Source organism: Phyllobates terribilis, unplaced genomic scaffold (genome assembly GCF_046119375.1).
Source record: "Phyllobates terribilis strain yellow unplaced genomic scaffold, ASM4611937v1 Scaffold_6__1_contigs__length_29720123, whole genome shotgun sequence".
In the NCBI taxonomy this organism is placed as follows: Eukaryota; Metazoa; Chordata; class Amphibia; order Anura; family Dendrobatidae; genus Phyllobates; species Phyllobates terribilis.
In genome coordinates, this window is record NW_027362766.1 from 8,340,482 (window position 1) to 8,357,901 (window position 17,420).

General features: G+C 48.6%; 1 long non-coding RNA gene across 1 annotated transcript; it reads left to right on the forward strand.

Moving 5' to 3' along the window:
- LOC141152629 (uncharacterized) lies at positions 1-14,618 on the forward strand. The gene is made up of 2 exons (XR_012247133.1): positions 1-118; positions 14,397-14,618. It is a non-coding gene; the product is annotated as an uncharacterized lncRNA (long non-coding RNA).
- The last annotated feature ends 2,802 nt before the right edge of the window (positions 14,619-17,420 follow it).

The window sequence follows — 17,420 nt, forward strand, 5'->3', positions numbered from 1 at the left end:
TTACCGAAGGACATTGCCAAGATGGTACCGAGGAGCCACCTCATGTCTGAGACCGAATGGCGGAACCTGGGGGTGCAGCAGAGCCAGGGCTGGGTGCACTACATGATCCACGAGCCCGGTGAGTGCTGGGGGGGCGCTGAGACTAGTGGTCCGCTGGTATCGGGGAGGGGTCTTCGGTTCCTGCATAGGGGTCACTTAATCCCTGATGTTTCGGAAGCAGTAAAATGAGCAGATGTCTAGAGAAAGGTGGGGATAGGACGCGTGGTCCTGCCCACAGTGCCAGTGTCCGGGGGGTATTTTAGTGCGAGGGAGCTCGGATCCCCACCTGGTCGCTGGCTGCAGCTTGTGAACCTTTCATCACTTATTACACTCTTACTGACATCCATGAGATTTCTGTAACGCCTCCCTCCTCCCGGTGCTGCCCCTTGATCTCCTGTCGTCTGCCCTTCTCCTCCTGGCAGTTGCACGTCGTCTTCTGGGCAGATCCTGACTTGGTGGGCGCGTCTGCCCTTCTCCTCCTGGCAGTTGCACGTCATCTTCTGGATAGATCCTGACTTGGTGGGCGCGTCTGCCCTTCTGCTGGCAGCTGCATGTCGGCTTCTGGGCAGATCCTGACTTGGTGGGCGCGTCTGCTCTTCTCCTCCTGGCAGTTGCACGTCGTCTTCTGGGCAGATCCTGACTTGGTGGGCGCGTCTGCCCTTCTCCTCCTGGCAGTTGCACGTCATCTTCTGGATAGATCCTGACTTGGTGGGCGCGTCTGCCCTTCTGCTGGCAGCTGCATGTCGGCTTCTGGGCAGATCCTGACTTGGTGGGCGCGTCTGCCCTTCTCCTCCTGGCAGTTGCACGTCGTCTTCTGGATAGATCCTGACTTGGTGGGCGCGTCTGCTGGCAGCTGCATGTCGGCTTCTGGGCCGTCCCTGACTTGGTGGGCGCGTCTGCCCTTCTCCTTCTGGCAGCTGCATGTCGGCTTCTGGGCAGATCCTGACTTGGTGGGCGGCTGGCGCTCGGGGTCTAACGTGAAGGTGATATCCAGCTGCCAGGAGGAGAAGGGCAGGAGACATGCGCTGTCTCTGAAGCCGGCACCCCTACACCGGGCTTCAGAGGCTCCATGTGGTGAGGGACAGAGGCCGCGCACATCTGCAAGGTGTGTATGGTGCTAGCGATGAGCCGGCTCTCATTAGCCTCAGGGGTGTGCTAACATAAGGGGGCCGAGCAATGTGGGGGCATCAGTGCCCATCCACTAGTCAGAAGATGGCTGACACATAATAAACATACTGTAATACAGGGGTTTAGATGGTAGACACTGGCGGTGGGGGGGCTCGGGGGCAATCACTTCTTCTCTAGTCTTACTAATAGCGCTGTGGACACTGATTACGGGGTTATCCTGCCGGGGCTCGGGCTGGCTGCTTGTGTTTCCGCCTGAGTCATAGCTTTATTCTCTGGGGTGACGCTGATCACATCGCTGTAAGATGATCTGTCCTCAGGTGCGATAGTCTGCGACTGTCTTACCCGATCTATAGGGTTATATATTATTACGCTGCTGGTCCTATCAGAGGTTCGCTCTTGTTAGTCCAGCTCTGATATTACTCGTTAATACTTTGCCCGCTTTATTCCCTGCCAGCAATGTTTTGCTTTCCTTCTCTGCAGATTACCCTCATATTTGTAGTGGAGTACTTGGTATATCTCATACCTCCACCAATTCACAGCTTTAGGGGGGTCTTCTCCCTAAGGCTTGGCTTAATTCTGGGGGGCGACTTAGGATATTTAGGACACTGACGAGAAATGGAGGGGTTGGAGCTGGATACACGTGTTACAGTCGTCTGGAGGAGCATAGGAGGTGACTGCAGACTATACTGACAGGAGATACAAAAGCTATGGGCCATAAAGTTGGGAGACCGTGAGTATCGCCTGCTGCGGGGGCAGTGGACCTACCGGCCCCAGGATGGGATCTTGTGGATTGGGGACATTGCATTGTCGCCATCTACCTGGAATTGCTGTAAGACCATCGACGTAAGGAATCAAGAGTTACATTAACCTTCCTAGGTGAGTATTACAAGCACAACCTCAGATCTTCACCCCGGATAGCCCCACTCGTACAGGCTGTTGTTATCCCGCAGGATCTTGGTTGCACGTGCGTCGGGTCCATTCTTTGCTCAGTATCGGAGGCTTCTTTAGAGGAGCGCTTGTCCTAAACCACCACTGCTGGCAGCCATTTGTGCAGCAGAGTCATGGCTTTCCTGGGATACGTGAGTGACTTCGTTCTCCGAGATCTCACTGGATTATTACTCCTGGATCTGTCTTCCAGATCAGGGCCGTAATCTCATGGTCGGCTTCATTATGTGCTTCTACTCCTGGTTTTTCTGTCACCCACGACAGCACCACGAGAGAGAGGGGCTTCGTCCTTCAAGGACAGGAAACCTTCCGGATAAATAAGCGGCACCTCTCCCCGTATCAGGTGTCTTCCTGTCCTTGACACGGGAACCTTGTTAGGACGGCGGCAGAAGATCCTTCTCAGATCTGAATCAGTTGGTTTCCTGGCAGGGCTGGGGATCTGGAAGTGCCGCGGTGGGCCTCTTCCATCGGATGGGCACGAGCAGTGGCCAAATTACCTTATGGTTGCCTGGTGGCTGAGCGTCCAGGTGTGCGCAGGCAGTAATCCAGGAAGTCTAGCAATGGCCGTGTCCTTGTGTCAGTATGTCCGGCTCTTATGGGGTTCGGCTCCACCTGAGTTGTATCTGAGTTTTGGTTACTTCTATAATTTCTGGTTCTCCTGGATACACAAATGACGGTGATGGAGCAGAAGCTGAAGAAGGGTCACTTCTACTCTTCATTAGGATAATCTCTGGAGGGTCCATGAGCTGGCAGTGCCGACCATGCTCACAGGTCACATCACCAGTAATGTCACCCATCGCCAATCCTGTGCCATCTTCCGTCACTTCATAGACTTTACTGTCGTTGCTGAATGTAAAAACCCTTGTTTTGTTTTTCTTTAAAGCGCACCTGTCAGCAGGATTGCGCTTAGTAAACCACATACACTGTCGGGTGGGCGCCGTTACTCTGAGTAAAATGATACCTTTGTTGATGAAATCCATCCTGCGGTTCTTGTGTAATCTTTATTTTCATTTCTGCCGTAATGATCTGCTTCTGTATTCATGTATGCCCATCGGTGCCTTGTGACTGGTCACTGTGCTTTCAGTCACCTGCCTACTATTTTACATACTGACTGTGTAATTTGTGCATCATATTGAAATTTACATTCCTCAAGATGGCTGCCAGTGCATGCCGAGAGATACTACTGCGCTTGCGCCATTTTGCCTGCAGCAATATGGCGCCGTGCATGTGCAGTAGCATCTCGGCAATCGACAAATGCTATTGCACAAGCGCGGGCGGCGGCGGCCATATTACTGCAGGTAAATTTCTTTTTCCTCCAACAACATGGCGGCACTTAGCTACTGCCCACGTGCAGACCCCATTTTGCTAGAGGAAAAAGAAACTTGCTATGCTTGAGCAGTAGCATTTCTCTGTTGCTGAAATGCTACTGCGCATGCGCTGGTGGCCGCGGCGGCCATCTTGGGGAATGTAAATTTCAATATGATGCACAAATTACACAGTCGGTATGTAAAATAGTAGGCAGGTGACTGAAAGCACAGTGACCAGTCACAAGGCACCGATGGGCATACATGAATACAGAAGCAGATCATTACGGCAGAAATTAAAATAAAGATGACACAAGAACCGCAGGATGGATTTCATCAACAAAGGTATCATTTTACTCAGAGTAATGGCACCCACCTGACAGTGTATGTGGTTTACTGAGCGCAATCCTGCAGACAGGTGCGCTTTAAGGTATGATTCCATTGAGAATTTTGGTACCGATCTGGTTAGGAGCATAGGAGGCATTTTTTGGAAATGCCTTTTGAAATTTTGCATTTGATTCTGCACAGGTAAAATATTAACAGAGATATGTATACATGCGGATATTATGTGATTCAATGTGCGGATGGTACCCGGGTCTGGAGAAGAGGAGACTCCCCTACAACCCGGGTACCATGGTACCTGCAAGTTAATTATATGGGGATCTGTTCAATTTTGAAGGGACTTTGGGGGTCCCATATATTGGAAACTCACAAAAGTGATACCATTTTAAAAACTGCACCCCCGTCAACGTATTCAAAATTGCTTTCAGGTAGTCCATTAACCCTTCAGGTGCTTTTCAAGAATTTTGCAAAGAGACAATGACAGAAATGAAAGTTTATTTTTTACTGCCTAAATTTAGATAATTTCTGATCGGGCCGCTATAGCCGGCAAGGAGAGTTTCAGTAGGAGTCTTCACCGAGTTCCTCCTCATCGGAGTGTGATACCAGGAGTCAACATTGTTTACCCGCTAAAGAAATGAATGATTTAGTGGAGGTGATGAGATCAACAATGGGATTGGTGGACAAAAACAGGAAAATCTGTTCAGGACATAATGTTCGGGGGCTTTGAACAGAGAAAAATGTAAGAGCTTCCCCATTAATGACCGAGTTCAGGACCTTATTGATAAAGAATGGAGAAGACCGGAGAAAAGAGGCTCCACTTCTTCAACTTTCTTTCTGGTCTCGTATAAATCCGAGGGGCTATTGCTAAAGTATCAGCAGTTACAGCCCACCTCTGCCTAAGGGACAAATGGATTTATTCCATATCTGGATGCCTTTCTGATAGTAGGCAGCTGAATTAGTCATTGTCGGAGGCAGGTGAAGGAAGTCAGCTAGAGCCATTGAAAGCACAGATCTTCCGAGCTCTCTTAATAGACTCCGATCTTCAAGGGTGTTGTCTTCTAAGGTAAGGCTATGTGCCCACCATGCAGAAATGCTGCAGATTTTTTTCCGCTTCTCCCTGGCAGGAAAAACGCATGCGGATTTTACATGCGTTTTTCCCGCCAGGTAGAAGCGTTTGTCAAGCATTTCTGCATGCGGGTTATCAAGTGCTTTTAGCATCACTTGGAAAGTGCTTGACAACTTCACACTATATAAATCCATGCAACCGGCATATATAGTGTGACCAAGTAATAGTTAAAAGAATAAAAATGGTAAAAAAAAACCAACACATTATATTCCCTTTCTGATCCAGTTTTCTCTCCGGTGCGTCCAGTGTCTTGTGCGGATCGCGGTGGTGTAAAAGGACCTTCCATGACGTCATTTAGGCATGTGACAGGTCACGCGACCGCTGATGTCGGCGGTACTCCCTTTGGAAATGATCCTATTCTCAGCGTGGCCACTAGGGATGCCAGTCCCAGAGGGATGGGGGGGGCTCATCTGGACCACGGTACATGGTCAGATGAAGAGAAGCTTGCCTCCTCAAATATGTGGGAACTCTTCACAGAGTAGGCACTATAACTTCTGCTCCTCCTGCAGGATCACCATGTGAGGGACAAACTGGTCACAGTAGCCTCATTAATCACTAGTGAGGCAAGGATTATTCTAACACCCTTCTGGCCAAAGAGACCTTGTATTTTTGGCTAAGGACAATGTCAATCACAGACCCCTCCGTTCTTCCAGAAGATCCGGACCTTCTCTCAAGGGCAGGTGCATCATACCCCAGTGACCTGGCTACATTTAACAGCCTGGAACTTGAAAGGTCGATGCTAGGAGGTAAAGGTTTTTCCTGTAATTTCGTTTCAGGGTGGTCAGAAAATTGGTTACCACAAGAATATACGTTTGGACCTGGGAAAAATAATCCCTGTCCTCTATAGGGGCTATCCTGGACAGGAAGGTACTGCTTAATACTATCTTAGAGTTCCTTCAGAAAGGACTAGAGCAGGGTTTTTCCGGCAGCACCCTTAACCCCTTTACCACCTTTGACATTCTAGCATGTCCATGGTCGTATTCCTGCACTCCATGCGGGCTCTGGCATTGAGCCCGCATGTTTTCGGGCACATGACTGCTGACGTGCTCCTAACAGCCTGCGGTGGAATTGCAATCCACCTGTGGCTGTTAACATGTTAAATTCCTATGTCAGAGTTTGTCACTAATCCTGCCCATCTGCACCCGTGTCACATGAACGCGGGTCGTCGATGGGTTGGCATGAGAACCTGGGGTATTCATGAGATCCCTGCGGTTGTCATTGCCGGGATGCTATGAGCGCCGCCTAGCAGATGAGCATTTTTGTTACACATAGCAGGGTTGAATCCTGTGACGACACAGCTTCTAATCTTAATTAGCCAGACGTCTAGAGTTGTTAGGCCAAGATAAATACACTATTGTGTTTGTGTTGACTCTTGATTGTGTGTATTTCTATCCTGCTGCAAGGATAATTAGAGAATCATAGTTCACAGAATCAGTGACTCTTCAGGAGAGCAGATTGGTAGCATGGCTCCATCCAGAGAGACACAGATTTGGAATCTACAGGATTCCAGCCTAAGGGTACGGCCCTGACCAGAAGGATACAGATCTGCTCCATTGACCATCAGAGAGCCCGTGGATACTTTTGGGGAAACCAGGTTGGAACAATGAGGTCACCTGGTTCCACGGATATGTTTGCGGTTGCCAGGTGGGACCCTCTGGTCACCTGGAACCCATGGAAACGTTCGGAGAAGCCAGACTGGAACCAGCTGGTCATCTGGCCCCATGGAAACTCTTAGAGAGGCCAGGTTGGGACCCTTTGGTCTTCTGGCATTGTACCTCGATAAACTGTCAGTTTCCTAAGCTTGCCGCTATCTTCTGTCTGTGGGGGTCCACCAAGACCGGGGAGCCGCTGGTTGAGGTAGTCGGCCCTGGAAGTCCCAAAGTCGCAGCTGTTCTATTCCCGGCGGGCCAACAAGCAATTGTGGAATTGCACTTTTTTTTTTTTTTTTGCAATTTCGCCGCACTTTGAATTTTTTTGCTGTTTTCCAGTACACGATATCGTAAAAACCAATTGTCGTTCAAAAGTACAACTTGTTCCCCAAAAACAAGCCCTCACACGGCCATAATGACTGAAAAGTAAAAAAACAAAAAAAAATTATGGCTCTGGGAAAGAGGAGAAAAAAAAACAAACTGCTAAACCCAAGGTGGTAAAGGGGGGGTTAAAGTTCAGACTTCAGCCATGTGTGCGAGGCGTATCTGGGGAGGGCAGGCGGGGCATGTGCCCTGGGCGCAGCCGGCAGGGCGGCGCCGTCAGGCTGCCTAATGCAGCGGTCCGAGGTGTCTTTCCCGGCGGCAGCATTATGCCGCCCCCCTGACCGGGATTTGGCAATTCTCTGAGCTGGGTGTCAAGCTGACAGCCCGCTCAGAGAAGCTGCCGGCTCCCAGTGTTCAATTGTACTTGCGTCTTTCAGTCATGTGATCGCGCTGCTGACGTCACTCGCCGGCGCCCACAGGAGACAAGACCATCGGTGGTAAGTGCTCCTGTGGCTATGGAGCTGTAGACACTGAAGATTCAGCCGGGGGGGGTATTTATTGTACAGAGGGCTATTTATTAATTGTGCATGCTGCAGGGGGCTATTTGAATAAATATGCCCCCTGCACAATTAGTATTGTCCAGAGGGGCTATTCATTAATTGTGCAAGTGGCATATTTATTCATTGGGGTGGAGGGGGGGCGGGGAGACCTATTTATTCATTGTCCGGGGGGGGCGGGGGCATATTTGGTCATTGTTTTTTTGGGGGGGGCGGAGGCATATTTGGTCATTGTTTTTTTTGGGGGGGGGCGGAGGCATATTTGGTCATTGTTTTTTTTGGGGGGGGGGGGCGGAGGCATATTTGGTCATTGTTCTTTGGGGGGGGGCGGAGGCATATTTGGTCATTGTTTTTTTTGGGGGGGGGGCGGAGGCATATTTGGTCATTGTTTTTTTGGGGGGGGGCGGAGGCATATTTGGTCATTGTTTTTTGGGGGGGGGGGGCGGAGGCATATTTGGTCATTGTTTTTTTTGGGGGGGGGGGCGGAGGCATATTTGGTCATTGTTTTTTTGGGGGGGGGGGGGGCGGAGGCATATTTGGTCATTGTTTTTTTGGGGGGGGGGGCGGAGGCATATTTGGTCATTGTTTTTTTGGGGGGGGGCGGAGGCATATTTGGTCATTGTTTTTTTTTGGGGGGGGGCGGAGGCATATTTGGTCATTGTTTTTTTGGGGGAGGGGCACAGACACATTATTGGTAGTGAGAAGGAAAATGTGTGCAGACACAGTATGGGAAGTTGAGGGGGTGTGAGAAGAGGAAATAGGCGGTAGGGGAAACTTGTAAGGAGACCATTGAGGGTAATAGTGTGAGGAGACAGTAGGGGGGGGGGGAGAAAAGTGTGAGTGGGCACTGAATAAAGACTGAGTGGGGGGTGGCATGGGGGACAGTGTAAAGTCACAGCCAGGAGAGAACAGTATGCTAAGGAGGGGGAGTGTGATAAGGGGGCACAGTACGGAGACTGGGCCCTATAGGGGGGACACAGTGTGAGGACAGTGTGAAGAGGGGGCCCAGTATGGTAAGGAGAAGACAGTGTGGAGGGCATGTACCATAAGAGAGACAGTGTGGGGCTCATCTTTTGTGCAGGGAATATAGTGAGGGGCAATTATTATTTCAGGGGCTGAGTGTAGGGCAGATACTTGTATTCAGGAGCATTATAATGACACTTGTCGTTAAGGGCATCGTGTGGAGAGGAGCTGAAGAAGACCGGAGAAGATGGAAGTCTTCATAGACGAGCTGTGGATGAAAAAAGTCATCATGGAGTCTGGACAAGATGAAGAAAAGAACGACTCCAGAGACTTCATCTATCAGGTACCTGGATGTGCATGTTTTTTATGATGCTGACATTTTTATGTTTTTATTTGTTAGGAGCATTAAAGATGTTGTCCATTGTGACGACACAGCGTAAAATCTTAATAAACCAGACAATTTGATTTGTTAATCCAAGAGAAATACCTTATTGTGTTTTATTAGAGATTGCTGGCTGTGCTTTATTAATGTTCTGCTTGCTCGTCAGTTTATGTACACTAATGTAACTTGTAAAGTGTCCAGCATTTTACTAATCTCATTAGTATCTCAGGAGCCTCTAACCATTGTTCAAAAATCATCTAGATCCATTGTGTAAGTGTTGTTGAAAGGAAGATCCGGTGGAGCCTTCACCACAGGGAGTCTCACATGTAAACCCAGGTGATAAGGTTACCTGAGAAAGATAACTCCACTAATGCACACTGAGCTTTGAGGGAGGAGAGTGAGAGCAGTTCTGCCATTCAGGGGGCCGAGCCCAGAGACGCAGAAGGGACATGTGTTTCTGTAGGAGTCAGACTTGGGACAGAGAATCAAGGAGCATCAGAAAGACTTTACAAGGAGAATGAGAGACATCCTTCAGGACAGTAGATGGATTGCATGGCACCCAAAGAGACACAGATTTGTATTCTACATGATTCTAGTCTAAGGGTACCTCCCTGACTGGAAAGATTCGGATCTGCTCCATGACCATCAGAGAGACATGGATACATTTTGGGGAGACCACAGTGCGACAAAGTCACCTGGCCCCATGGATATGTTTGGAGTTGCCAGGAGGAACCATTGGTCATCTGGTCCCAGAAACTCTTGGAGAGGCCAGGGTGGGACCCTTGGGTCTCCTGGTCCTGTACCTCGATGGACTGCTAGCTTCCTAACTTACCGCTACCTTCTCTCTGTGGGGGCCTGCCAGAAGCTGGGGGCTACTGGTTGAGGTAGTCGGCCCTGGAAGTCGCAGCTGATTTATCCCAGGTGGAGAAGCAAGGGTGAGGACTGTGTAATATTGTACCATCTTGGGTATTTGCTGGGACTGTTCTATGTGTTTTATTGTCCTATTTGAGGTTCAGTAAAGTATTGCCACGCTGTTTTACCCTCTCCCTGTGTTGTCTGAGTAGCGTTACACCCACGTTTATGAAGAGTCTGCCGTCAGTCTATGTGACTGCAGACGTCTGAATTCTCAGTGTCCCTATATCAGGGGTATCACCTTGGGATTTAAATTTGGTTGTGATGTCATTACCAGAATCGCCTTTAAAGGGGTATTCCCATCTCCAAGTTCCTACCCCAATATGTAGTAGGTGTAATAATAATATTAGCAAATACCTCCTGTTAGTAGCCTTGACGTTGGCGCGTAGGGTGAGTGGCATCCAAGCCTTTTAACCAGATCCCCCTCCCTTTATCCTGGTTTTGGAGGATATGGTAATTTTGAAACCAGACCCAACTTATCTCCCCAAGGTAGTTTCTAAATTCTGTAGGTCCCACGAGAGTGTTGCCACCATTTTTGTTCTGATCCTAAGACTGTTTGTCAGTCACAGAACCTTGGATGAAAGGAAGGGCTTCCTTCGTCTCCTTTCAGGGACCGAGGAAGGGATTAAAAGTGCTTAAGCCAGATGGCTCAGAGAAGCAATTAAGATGGCTTATGTGGGGGCAGGTAGGGCTGCTCTGGAAGAATCCTACTCAGACAACACAAGTTGAGGGTAAAACAGGGTGGCAATACTTTATTAAACCACCAAACATACAGTCATGGCCAAAAGTTTTGAGAATGACACCAAAATGATCTTTTCCCATGATCTGCTGGCCTCTGGTTTTTATTAGTGTTTGTCTGATGTTTATATCACATACAGAAATATAATTGCAATCATATTATGAGGACCAATAGGTTATATTGACAGAATGAGTTAATGCAGCAAGTCAATATTTGCAGTGTTGCCCCTTCTTCTTCAAGACCTCTGTAATTCTCCTTGGCATGCTCTCAATCAACTTTTGGACCAAATCCTGACTGATAGCAGTCCATTCTTGCATAATCAATGCTTGCATTTTGCCAGAATTTGTTGGTTTTTGTTTGTCCACCCGTCTCTTGATGATTGACCACAAGTTCTCAATGGGATTAAGATCTGGGGAGTTTCCAGGCCATGGACCCAAAATCTCTATGTTTTGTTCCATGAGCCATTTAGTTATCACCTTTGCTTTATGGCAAGGTGCTTCTGACGCGCCCCTGGGCCTGTGTCGCGCTGCGTTGCGCACGCGGGAGCTTACCCGGAGCCGGATCTCTTGAGGGTTGTAGTCTCGTGGCGGTGACCCGGTCCGTGCCCAGGGAGTCAAACTGAGCGGCGATGTAACAGCGGTAGATGCAGGACGACTACGCCACCCGTTGAATGCAGCTATGGAGCTGCTGCTGCAGGACAGTCCGCTGAGGCCGGTGGATGGATGGTGCAGCGTAGATGGTATAACCCCCAACGGGAGGGGTATGGCCTCAGGGAGCAGATGTGGATGATGGGGGTAGCAGGAACCACTCAGAGACGGTGCGGTGTAATTCAGGGTCTTTACTGGTAACAACAATAGACCCTCCCGGAGTACTTGCTAGTGAACGGGGCCTGGTCAGTCCTTGAGCAGATGGGATCTCCCCTGGCCAGGCGGAGTTGTAGGCCTCCCAAACTGACTGTACTCTTCTGGCTACCTTGCTAGAAGCGGATATAAGTAGCCCACGTCCCTGAGTGTACCGTGTGGTGCTCACCCGTATGGCCGGTGACTCGGGGCCTTCTAATGGCTTCCGCTCCACGATGGCGGTGCTGGTCCCACGCGTGTGACCGTGCCTTCGGGTTTCTGGGCCTGAGGACCTGAACTCCCCTGCCGGTCGGCTTCTGCTGCTGGGTAAGAGTTAGTCCCCACAGCCTCGGACGCCGGGTCCGGTAAGAAATCTTCTCAGTCAGGGCGAGCTCTGCAGCTGCCAGCCCCTGACTTGTAGTAGTATTGCTCCCACTGAGCTTCTGCTGTTTCTTCCTATGCTGCTTCTCTGTCTCTACTCTCCTTGACCCCTAACCCTGCTTCAGCCCCGGGTTTATATAGGGGAAGTTCTTCCCCTCCCAAGACTGGGCAGGAGGTGTGGCATGCACAGGATCCCTGACCAAAGGACCTCCCACCTGCTCTCAGACATAACATCTCTATCACTGTGGCAACCAGACCCCTGGGGTGTCACACTTCATCATGCTGGAAAAGGCATTGTTGGGCGCCAAACTGCTCTTGGACGGTTGGGAGAAGTTGCTCTTGGAGGACATTCTGGTACCATTCTTTATTCATGGCTGTGTTTTTAGGCAAGACTGTGAGTGAGCCGATTCCCTTGGCTGAGAAGCAACCCCACACATGAATGGTTTCAGGATGCTTTATAGTTGGCATGAGACAAGACTGGTGGTAGCGCTCACCTCTTCTCCGAATAAGCTGTTTTCCAGATGTCCCAAACAATCGAAAAGGGGATTCATCAGAGAAAATGACTTTGCCCCAGTCCTCAGCAGTCCACTCCCTGTACCTTTTGCAGAATATCAGTCGGTCCCTGATGTTTTTTCTGGAGAGAAGTGGCTTCTTTGCTGCCCTCCTTGAAACCAGCCCTTGCTCAAAGAGTCTCCGCCTCACAGTGCGTGCAGAAGCACTCACACCAGCCTGCTGCCATTCCGGAGCAAGCTCGGCACTGCTGGTAGTCCGATCCCGCAGCTGAAACAGTTTTAAGATACGGTCCTGGCGCTTGCTGGTCTTTCTTGAGTGCCCTGGAGCCTTTTTGACAACAATGGAAGCTCTCTCCTTGAAGTTCTTGATGAGGCGATAGATTGTTGACTGAGGTGTAATCTTTGTAGCTGCGATACTCTTCCCTGTTAGGCCATTTTTGTGCAGTGCAATGATGGCTGCACGTGTTTCTTTAGAGATAACCATGGTTAACTGAAGAGAAACAATGATACCAAGAACCAGCCTCCTTTTAAAGTGTCCAGTGATGTCATTCTTAATCATGACTGATTGATCGCCAGCCCTGTCCTCATCAACACCCACACCTGTGTTAATGGATCAATCACTAAAACGATGTTAGCTGCTCCTTTTAAGGCAGGACTGCAATGATGTTGAAATGTGTTTTGGGGGTTAAAGTTCATTTTCTGGGCAAATATTGACTTTGCAAGTACAGTAATTGCTGTTAAGCTGATCACTCTTTGACATTCAGGAGTATATGCAAATTGCCATTACAAAAAATGAAGCAGTAAACTTTGGAAAAATTACTATTTGTCTCATTCTCAATACTTTTGGCCATGACTGTACAATAAACATAGAACAGTCCCAGCAAATACCCAGATGGTGCAAAAATAGTATCTCACCCTTCCACTGACTTGGCGAGAGTTAAAGCCGTTGGGACTTCCAGGGTCCCCCAAACGCATAAATGGGTTCCAGGTGACCAGAGGGTCCTAACCTGGCTATTCCCCCCCCCCCCCCCCCCCCTCCTCTCCACCAAACGTATAGCTGTGTTCCAGGTGACCGGAGGGTCCCAACTTGGCTATTTCCCCCCTCTTGCCAAATGTATTCATGGGTTACGGGTGAGCGGAGGGTCCTAACCTGGCTATTCTCCCACCCCCAAACGTATCCATGGGGTCCAGGTGACCGGAGGGTCCTAACCTGGCTATTCTCCCACCCCCAAACGTATCCATGGGGTCCAGGTGACCGGAGGGTCCCAACCTGGCTATTTCCCCCCTCTCGCCAAATGTATTCATGGGTTACGGGTGACCGGAGGGTCCTAACCTGGCTATTCCACCCCCCTCAAATGTATCCATGGATTCAGTGATATTCAATGGAGCAGATCTGTGTTCTTTTGGATGGGGCTGTGGTTTACTAAACTGCTCTCCTGTAGAGTCGCATCTGTGTCCCTCTTGATGGAGCCATGTTGTCCTCGCTGTCGCTCTGATCCTTGCAGAAGGATAGAAATCCCTATTTCTGTGCACATCTGTGTCTCGTCGTCATCCTCAGGTCAGGGGGACGGTGGGATGAGTTTAGCTCTGAATGTTTGAGCATTTCATCAGTGTTTGACACAGAGCAAATCTGTGGTAATTACCTGCTCCTTACTCTAATGGAGGTTGAAGTGTCAGCTCTTTCTCACTTCCCCAGTTATAATTAATCCGGTATTGCAGCTGCAATGGAGATTGGCAATTCTAGATGTGCCGCGCTGATAGATCCCGACCCAAAGGCTGAACGCTGCCAGAAATTCACAGGGGACCGCAGCAAAGTGCTAGTGTATGGGTGTGCAGATTTATGCAACTGCATTATTTTACTTAATTTTTTCCACTAGAAAATATCAGTTTGGTTCTCCCTGGATTTGTACAGATTATGGGCCACATTAAAGGGGGTGAAATTCCTGAAATGGTTCTTCTTGGATTATTTTCAGGGGGTGTGTAAACTTTTTTTCATTCCACTGTATATATTTATATCCGTGATGGCTGGACAGTAGTCATCATTCACCTTCGTAGTAGCGCAGGAGGTAAGCAAACACTACTAGGACTGGGAGGTATGAAGGACTACAGCTTTATGGGGACGGGGACATCCGTGGCAGCGATATCTGCTCTCCCCATGTGACTAAGCACGAGGATGACCTGGTCCACAGCAGCTCAGGTGACGTCTGCCCCCTGGCGCTCTGCGTGTTACGTGTCGCTTTCTTCTCTTCCTCAGAGCCACATATCCTGTTATTCCGACGACCATTGCCCATGAAGAAGTCATAGCTGCCATTGCCCCTCTAGGATCCTGTGGCCACCAGCACCTTCTCCTGCAGTGCAGACACTGCGCCTATTTATATGCTGTCTATATTTACCTGTAATGTCTGTATGTCGTGTTCTGTCCGTGATACTGTCGCTCTGTAATATACTGCTCTGCAATAAAAGCCTTGTTTTACCACTCTGCCTATTAATGGGGGGGGGGGAGGGGGTGGTTACATGGCCAGTCCTGACAGCAGAGGTCACCTGCCCCTTCAAGAAGAATCTCTAGATATGATCTCATGACCAGTCCTGACAGCAGAGGTCACCTGCCCCTTCAAGAAGAATCTCTAGATATGATCTCATGACCAGTCCTGACAGCAGAGGTCACCTGTCCTGGAAGAATCTCTAGATATGATCTCATGACCAGTCCTGACAGCAGAGGTCACCTGCCCCTTCAAGAAGAATCTCTAGATATGATCTCATGACCAGTCCTGACACCAGAGGTCACCTGCCCCTTCAAGAAGAATCTCTAGATATGATCTCATGACCAGTCCTGACACCAGAGGTCACCTGTCCTGGAAGAATCTCTAGATATGATCTCATGACCAGTCCTGACACCAGAGGTCACCTGTCCTGGAAGAATCTCTAGATATGATCTCATGACCAGTCCTGACACCAGAGGTCACCTGCCCCTTCAAGAAGAATCTCTAGATATGATCTCATGACCAGTCCTGACACCAGAGGTCACCTGTCCTTTCTGGAAGAATCTCCAGATATGATCTCATGACCAGTCCTGACAGCAGAGGTCACCTGCCCCTTCAAGAAGAATCTCTAGATATGATCTCATGACCAGTCCTGACACCAGAGGTCACCTGTCCTTTCTGGAAGAATCTCCAGATATGATCTCATTATATGGTCCCTGTATACTATTTTTTCACTCCTATAAAAGTAGTAAAAATAATAAGAAATTACAAAAATAGTTTTTTTTCTTTGACTCGCCCGGTCTTGAACCCACAACCTTGACATTACAGGCAGGCGCTTAATGTGCCGAGCCACAAGCTCTAGTGACATCACTCGGAGACTTTTGTGTACTTGACCTGTACTGCAGGATCTGACTACAGGCAGATTATACTGATACAAATACACTGCTGTGCACAATGTATGTATTTTCATTCTAGTGGAAGATTGAGATTTTTTTCATCTGATAAAAACACTGGATAATGAAAAAAGTCCTTTTTAATGCTTTTTAAAAAATCACAAATCAGCAAATAACAAGGACATACTTGGTGTCCCTGTAATAGTAACGACCCGCACAAAACAGCAATCAGATTATTTACATGGATCAGTAAAGGACGTAAAATAAATGGCATCATCGATATTTTTTCTCTATTAAACCCATTAAAAATGTAATAAAACTAATTCTGAGGCGTGTTCACACGTAGTGTAAATGCTGCGTTCTCTCTGCTGCTTTTTTTTCTGCAGGTGTCTATACCAGGCGACACAGTAACAATCTTCTCTGATTATTGCGCGTTTGCTGCGTTACTTTTATGCATTTGCCCCCTTATTTGATGCGATTTCGGTGCTGATATGAAGCAGAGTTTTTAACTTTTTTTTTTAATAGTACAGAAAACACCAAGGTTACTTACCGGTAGCTGTTTTTTCCAGAACCCATGACAGCACACCTGACAGAGGAATCCGCCCCACCAGGGACAGGAAACGTTCTGAAATAGAAGGGTGTTTTTCCAGAACCCATGACAGCACGCCTTAGAGAGGAATCCGCCCCACCAAGGACGGGAAACCTTCTGAAATAAAAGGGTGTTTTTCCAGAGCCCATGACAGCACACCTGAGAGAGGAATCCACCCCACCAGGGACAGGAAACCTTCTGAAATAAAAGGGTGTTTTTCCAGAACCCATGACAGCACACCTTAGAGAGGAATCCGCCCCACCAAGGACAGGAAACCTTCTGAAATAAAAGGGTGTTTTTCCAGAACCCATGACAGCACACCTTAGAGAGGAATCTGCCCCACCAAGGACGGGAAACCTTCTGAAATAAAAGGGTGTTTTCCCTTCACCCATGACAGCAAACCTGTAAAACTAATGGAGAATTTGAAACGCCTTAGGGAAGGACCACCGCTTGACGCACCCCTCTCCCAAAGGTTAAGTCAATAGAGGAGGACAGATCCAGCCTATAGTGCTTAAAGAAAGTATATGGCGTGGAGCAGGTAGCGGCCTTACATATCTGGTCTATCGATACCTCTGCTTTCTCTGCCCACGAGGTCACGATGGCTCTGGTGGAGTGAGCCTTTATGCCATCTGGGATCGGAGCACCACTAGACAAGTAGGCTACACTGATGGCCTCCCTAAGCCATATTGCGATGGTACTTTTTGTTACCCCGTGACTCTTTATACTCCCGATAGGCAAAAAATAGGGATTGGTCCTTCCTCCACTGACTAGTCAAGGACATATATTGTAATGGTGACCTCCTCACATCCAGATTATGATATCTTTCCTCCCCTGAGTTTTTAGGATTGGTACAAAAGGAGGGCAAGATAATTTCTTGAGTACGATGAAATTTTAATGCCGCTTTAGGGAGATAAGCCGGATCTGGTCTTAGTAAGACTCTATCCTCCTATAGTTGTGTATACGGAAGGTTACCGAAAGGGCCTGTAAGTCACACCCTCCGGGCTGATGTTAGAGCTGCTAATATAACCGTTTTGAGGGTAAGCAATTTTGCCGATAGTTACTGTATGCGTTCAAACTGTTCTTTAGTGCATTCAGCACCAGGTTTAGATCCCATGGGGGAATCATGAAATGGCCTGGATCGATAGAAGTATTTAATGAACCTGGAACCCCACTTATTGGCTGCTAGGTTACAATTAATGCCCCCCCAAGGCCGATACTTGTACTTTAAGCGTCCTAGTGGCTAACCCCGGTTCCTACCACGTCTGCAGGAATTCTAGGATGGGCCCTACTGGAGGTTCTTCACTTAATGGCTCTCA